This window comes from Lichenostomus cassidix, chromosome 9, assembly GCF_008360975.1.
Source record: "Lichenostomus cassidix isolate B80296 chromosome 9, HeHo_3.0, whole genome shotgun sequence".
NCBI classification, from domain to species: Eukaryota; Metazoa; Chordata; class Aves; order Passeriformes; family Meliphagidae; genus Lichenostomus; species Lichenostomus cassidix.
In genome coordinates this window covers 19,704,215-19,711,766 of record NC_139490.1, presented here as the reverse complement: position 1 = coordinate 19,711,766, position 7,552 = coordinate 19,704,215, and positions in this window count along the sequence as shown.

Here is a 7,552-nt window from a genome sequence, read left to right as displayed (position 1 = left end):
TCAGCCATCAGATGCTGCTGGTGCACATGGAGCTGCCCTGCTGCCCCATCCATGGATGTCCTGGTGCCCTGAGAGCAGCACAGTGCTGGCTCCTGGCAGGACAGTGCTTGGAACTTGGGGGGTACTGCCCATGGAATGACTCCCTAAAAAAACTCCCAGCTGCCACTTACACAAGGCTATTTACTAGGCTGCCAGATCACCCACTGACCTCTTTGCACTCCTGTCTGCAAAACCCAGGTGAGCGAGCTAAGCCTGGTTCCAGCTGCCCCTGTCCCCTTTGAAGGGCACACAAAGTGCCACAGCAAAGGTTTAGGGGTAGGTGATGAACAACCCAGGGTGTCCTGGGGCACTCAGCAACCCACAGCCAGACACTAGAATAATTCTGGACCTGCTGTTTAACTTTGTTCTGTCCATCTACAAGTATTTAAAATGTGCAGCAGCAGGTCTGTGTAAATGACACCCCAGTCCCAGGTCCCCGCTGTCACCAGAGTAGCCCTGAGAGAGTGTGAGATGTCACATTCACTGCTCTCATCAATAACCAATTCAAATGGTCAAAATGAAGCCTGAATTACCCTATAGCTTGGTGTTATTCATACCTGATTCTTGTGGTATTGAGGGGACATTTGCCAGACAGACCTTAATACCACAAATGAGCCCATTTCTTCTCTTTGGCTGCATTAAAAATAATTTGAGCATCAGTTTCCCCAGCCAAATTTAACACTGGTGTCAGAAAGGAGTTAAAGCAACTTTAACTCAAGGTACCAAAGCTGAGCTTCAGCAGGTACACAGCCCAGCAGACACAGCAGCACTGCTCACAGGGAGGGCTGCTTGTGCTGTTTTGACTTACCATGGTGATGCCTTCTTCAGAACTGTGAGTTTTAAACCCCAAGTTGTTCCAGACTGGAATTCTTGCTGTGTAGGTGTAGCACCTAAAAGCAGCCTGGAGCAGATTTAGGACTTCAGGAGCTCCTGCACTGGAAGAGAGTCCTCCCTCCCTCCCTCCCAGGAGTCTCTTTCCCTAGACAGGGGTTTGAGGCCATGAGAGATGCAAGTGCTTAAATGTCAAAAGGAAATACCACTGCCACAAGGATCTGCCCACACAATGTGGGGCTAATCTGAATTTTGGAGAGAGTGCAAACTCTTGCACTTAAAAACTGTCTTATTTGGAAATGATGATGCGAAGTTAAAGAATGACCTTTAGACACCTTGTTCAGACACCATTTTCCCCGATTATAACCTTCTAGTCACCTCGGGTGTTATAGCATCCAGTAAGGTGATTAGAAAAATAGTGTTAAGTCCTGGCAGAGCAGAGCTACTGCAAATTGGCCGCAAGCAAAATGGAGATTGATCACTGTTTAGAGGAAAAGCAACACAGGGATCTGCAATCAGGAAAGCAAATCAAGCAGAGATTTCCTGTGACAAAAGGTTTTCAATTAAATTAATGTAACTGGATGGAAGAGAAAGGAGGAACCATGACTGGTTTCATTAAAACCATAAACAAGTTGAGCAAATAATTTCTTCCTTGTTCCGTGTTTCTTTCCGAGAGAGCACATAGTTTTGCTTGGATTTACTGGTCCTGGATATTTCTGTGTGAGGATCTAGGTTTGTCTGGGTGATAAATTGTCACTCTGGATTTATGTTAGTGTGAGAGGGGCCAAAATACAGCTGTGGGGCAGCAGGTCACCGAGGTGTGGGTGTGAGGGCAGGGGGGCTTGGGGCAGGGTGGGTGCTGGAGGTGCCTGGCCCAGCTCCCCATCCTGCTGTGCCCAGAGCCCCCCTATCCTCACCCTGGTTTATTCACTGCTCCAGCCCCTCCAGCACAGGGGATGGGAAGGAAATTCTTCCTGTGGAGCTGCAGCCCGTTTAGTGGAGAGCTGAGCCCTGCAGAGACCCCACTGTAGGGTGATTGTGGAGGGTGGTCTCACTGAACACACACAGGTTCACAGGGCTGAGGTGGGCAGTGAGTGCTCACAGCCAGGCAGCATCAATGTCCTCCTTCCCGTGGTGGTGAAGGGTTATGGGCACATTAATAGGAACTGTGTTTAGGCACCCCAGAACTTAAAAAAACTAATAAATAACTCTGTCACCTTGTAGCAAACTGGGAAATTGCTTTAAAAATTGATGGAAGTAAGTCATGGAGAGTTGCCTCCTGTGCCTGCAAGTTTTTAAACCTAAGGGTCTAGAAGGCAAAAAATAAACATCATTACATCACATAAAAACCATCACATTTCATTTGTGTCGTATGCCTTCTGGTAATACCAAGAGAAGAGGCTGAATTTCCTTGACCTTTTACTTCAGGGAGGAAAGGAGAACTACCAGATGAGAGGTGTCATCTGTGTGTGGGACACACCGTACTGTGCTCAAGGCCATGGAGAGTAGAGTGACTGACATCTCAGTCAAAATGCCAAAAAGATACTGATGCAGTGAAAGAAATAAGGCATATTTTAGGGGCTGTTGGGAAGAAGCAATAGCTGGAAGTTGCAACTTAGAGCAGCACATGTGTCCCCAGAGGTTCTGCTCAGCATCACCCAAGGCTATGACACAGGAGAAAGTAATGGAGCAAAGCAGGCATAGAGAGCTGGGAGCCACCAAATGCCCTTGGCAGTTAAATCCAGGGATCCAGCACAACTTTATGGAGTGCTCATTTTTCCCTCCTCACGTGCTCCCTGATGCCTTGAGCTCACTGCTCTGCACAGCCCCTGCTCGCTCAGTGCTGGGAAAGGGAGCAGCCACCACCACTGGATGGGGTCTTTTTTGGCCAATTTCCCCACCCAAGTTTTGTTTCTCTTTTCCCTGGACAAGATGGAGGTCTTGAAGTGGGAGGCTGTGTGTATGCTGGCAGAGCTGTCAATGTTGGCAGGGTTCTGGGCAAAAGGCTGGCTGTGGCACGAGGCCAGGGGGTTGCTAGTGTCGTGCCATGTCGAACTCTTACCATTGATGAGTGGTTGGATAACGGAGTGGTTAAGTAAGAATGACAACATCTTGGTACAAATCAGTGGCTTGATATGGTGCATTGATCTACATGTGTTTGAACTGTGTGATGCTGAAAGCCAAAATGTTCAAGCTCAAAATTAAATTCCAGTGTCAGAGGCTGGAGCTGATCTTACCAAACCATATTTTCCCTGCTTTGTGTCCATGCAAGTGAGAAATATGCACATCTCACAAATGTGGTTTTCAGCCAAGTTCATGTTATTTGCTTTTGTGTTTTATTCCCTGAGCATAGTGTGTCAGTACAGCCCCACAAAGGGGAAAGTTAATATTTACAGATAGGCTTATATGCTTCCCTGGCCTGAAAAGCAAAGCAAACATTACCAACTTACTGTTTTACTCTACGAGGCAGCCCTGCAAAGGTTACCAATCCATCCCATCACTGACATATTGAATTTTCTAAAACTGCACGGACAGATCTCCAGCTCACACCACGCAGCAGGATCAGGGTGGTGTCACTTGCTTTAAGTCCTGTTATTCCAATGGCACAGTATAATTATGTCGATGCTCAGTAGCATGCACAGGAAGGCAAAATCCATTTGTCATCATCAGCTGGTTGCCCTCTGTCCCCAGTGCTTTGGACCTATTGACAGATCTTGTGTATCTCTGGCAGGGAACAAGTATTTAGCCACTTAATTCTTGATGAGACATTGATCTTCACTGGAACTGAGACAGATGCTTGCAGTGCTTGTGTGATGTAACCTTCATGGAGGAGAGATGAACCCTGTGCCCAAGTCTTTCAGGAACTCTCCAGCAAACACTCTGTTCCAGGTTTCTACCTCCCCACAGGTGCTGAGGAGCCCAGCCCAAGCCCTGCCAGGCAGCAGGACCTGTGTGCTGGCAGTGCCCTGCGCTGTGCTGTGACACAGATGCTTTATCAGCCATCATCTCTGTATCACTAACGAGGCTGCCACACTAAATTTTGCTTATTCGTGCTGTTCTGCTGCCTTTCTGTGCGTGGCTCATCTCCAGCAAAAACAGGGGTGGATTTCTGGTACGCAGTAATGATGAAGAAATCAAAATGTAACTCCTTGGCATGATTATTCTCTACCAAACTTGCCTTTCTAGCCAGTTAGTTTATTTGCCTTCTGGAAACACTGAATCAAAGGGTCAATGAGCTATTACTAAATTTCAACTTATTAACGTTATTATTAAACTGTATTTCTAAATTTGTTTTCAGTTTCAGGAAACAGAAACAGATCTGATGTAACAGAATATTTTTGGTACAGACTCATCATCACTTTTCCAAATGAGGTGAGATGGACTGAAAGCTAATTTGTCACCTCTCCTTTGCCAGGTTATTTCTAGTTCATAAATGATGGGATAATTTTCTTTCTGAAAAGAGGATCTGTATGGAGCTCTCTTCCTCCCTGTACCTCTGTGGACCCTCTGATGGTTTTCCTGCCTCCTGCAGCAAAAGTTTCCCAGTTTAATAATGTATTGGGTCTGGATGGCAGGGTATGTACATAAAGGCAGGAATTTGAGGCCTTGGGACCCTGAGGGGTGACTGAAGATGAGAAAATGGCCCTGCATCATCAGCTCTGGGTGGTTCCAGGCCCTTGTGTGCAGGGCTGGGTGCAGTGGCAAGGGCTGGGTGTGTGTCCTGTGGAAAATGCCCCCACAAGGGGCAGTGGAGACATTTCTGAAGGGGAAAAGCCTCCAAACTAAACTGCTTGTTCTCATCCACATTTATGAAAAACAAAATGTAATGGGGTTTAGAAGACAAGTGGAAAAATAAGCAGAAAGGATGAAGGGGGATGGATCTAGCGAGTTTTAGGAACACTTTTATTTCAGGAAACCAGTATATACCCATTTTAGCCTAGTCTATGCTAGCAATGCTTAGAAGACTAAGAACAAAGCAGTCCTATAGGCAAAGTCCAAAAATATAAGCAAAAGCCTCTAACACTCATATGTGTGGATGTTGCTTCTCCACACATATTGCAGGAGTGATGTGTCTCCCAGGGGAAAAGTGCCTCTGTCCAAATGCAGAACTGGGGAGGATAACTACAGGCAAATTACAGACTGCTGGTGAAAGCCAAGGATAAATTGATTTGCTCTTCTGGGACCAGACAGGGTCAGAGCACATGTTACAATTACCAGACCTACCTCCACTCTCCTCTGTTGCTTCCCATTAGCAAACTCCATTTTTTTTCCTTTTTTTTTTTTTTTAGTGTCTTGCGGTTGAGGCAAAGTGATGACAAAATCTGGTGGAGCTCTTGAAACATTAGATGTCTCCACTCAAGCACAGGGCACTCAGAAACAAAATGATTCTTAGAGAGGGAGAGAGAGAGAGAGCAAAAGGGGTTTTTTCATCTCAGGAAAACAATGATGTGAGTCTATAACATCAGCATAATGAGGCTGGATAAGCTGGAGTACAGCCTGAAGAGCACTAAGGATTTGGTCCAGTATGTGCAGATCATACATGAAATTCATTCAAAACAGAGGCACCTGTGGGATGCATTTGTACAGCATTGTACGAGTGGGATGTTGCTGCAGCCCACCCTGGATAAAGCATGGCTGGCTGTGCAAACGCTGCCATTCTTATCTCATCTTTGTTCTTCTCCTTCTTGGACATGCAAACATAAACTGTAAATAAATTAAGCTTTGAATTTAGAATAATAATGAAGGTGAAGAGCTTCCACATCCAAATGGTTGTATAACAAAGTGACCTTTGAAATGGGTTATGTAGGAAAGAGATGGTTGAAGGGGGGTAAGGGAACAAAAACAACCAAACCAAATTTAAGAGTGTTTTTGCCTTGCTGTCATGGAAAAGGTGATACTTTCAAAGGTTGCCCAGGCTGGCACGTGAGGGTTTGCAGCATCCCACGTAGGTGTTGCTCCTCTTTCACACCACAACCAAAACCACTTTGTTTAGTACTACTTAGTGTACTATATTTTAGCAAAACACAAACAGATATAATCTGTATCACTTTAGCATCTCCCAGCACTGAAATTCGGTAGGAGACAGGTGAAAAATGCCAGGTGCTCAGGAAGACCCAGCATGAGCAGCCTTCTCCTGTCTTCCATGGGGGAACAAATCCTTCTGTCCAAGCTAGACACTGCTACAGGCAGGTGTGCCACTGGTACAGACTGACCTTGCCCCAGTGCTGCTTGGCTGCGACCACCCCTGAGGTCCTCCATTGCCATGTCTTTGTGTCCCCTGGCCCCTTCTAGTGGTGGAGCTCATCAATCCTGACAGTATGGCCAGCCTGTATCCACCCCTGTCCCACATCCATGGTCTTCTCCCCCAGCCACCTCCCCCTGCTGGCTTACATCCCTCTTTGGGGCCCTTTCCTGGATCACCACCTCCAAATCAGCTGTTCTCACTTATCCCTCCCCTTCTCTGCCATGGAACACTGCTCCTTTCCTCCTCTCTGCTCCACAGGCTGAGTTCCATTTCCTTCTGGAAATGGCACTTTTTAGTCCCCACCATCAAGTGCAGCCCAGGCAGGTCATGATGGCAAAAAATAATTTTCTACTACTGCTCATCTCCTCTCCTTTTACAGCCAGGACTGCATGTGAGCTGGCACTCATGGTGTGCTCTTCCCTTCAACACTGCTATCTTCCTCTAATGTCACCTTTCTTCAGGAAAGGCAGGAACATCCAGAGAACTGCAGGACAGTCAGTCTGGATGATTCCTGCAGCTGAGCAGGAATGAGTCCATACATCACTACAGGCTGGGGCTGACTAGCTGGAAAGCACCTTGGCAGAGGAGAACCTACGCTCCAGGAGGGAATTAAGATAATTGTAAACCAGCAGAGTGCCATGGCAGCAGAAGCAGGCAACTGGGGCTGCTTGAGAATGAGCACTGCCAGCAGCTCAAGGCAGGTGTATTCTGCCTCTCTGCCTAGCACTGGTGAGACTATCTCAGTGCTGGGCCCAGTCCTGGGCTCCCCTGCTCAAGACAGACATGGACTTACTGGAGCAGATCCAGGGAAGAGCCACAAAGATGATTACGGGACTGGAATATCTCTCGTATGAGGAGAGGCTGAAAGAGCTGGGACTATTCAAAGTATCTCAAGGATCTGATCCATGTGTATAAGCACCCAATGGCAGGGAGAAAACTTTTTTCATGTTTTAACAGACTTTCCTATATTTCAGTTTGTGCCTTTTGCCTCCTACCCTCCCTCTGACACTGCTGAGAAGGCAAGAGGCAAAAGGTACAAACTGAAATATAGTCTCAGAATGATAAAACACTAGACAGGTTGCCCAGAGAATGTGTGGAGATATCCTTGAAGCTATTCAAAACCAAACTGGACATGGCCTCAGACAATGCCTCTGAGCAAAGGGTTGGTGGAAACCTCAAGAGCTTCCTTCCAGTCTCAATGCCTGTGAGCAAGGCCATCACCATGGGCTCTAATTCAAAAATACCTCCCAGCATCAGCCCCTCTCGCGAATGCAGCTGCAGCTATCACAGACAAATAGCTCTGACCACCTTTGCTTTGCGGCTCTCTTCACACAGGTCATTCTTGTCCTCAAACACCTGCAGTGACCCTCCTGTCCTTTTTTCTTGCTGTGACCCAAAGAGCCACTGTAGCATTTCATGTCACCGTGCTTCCCTGCC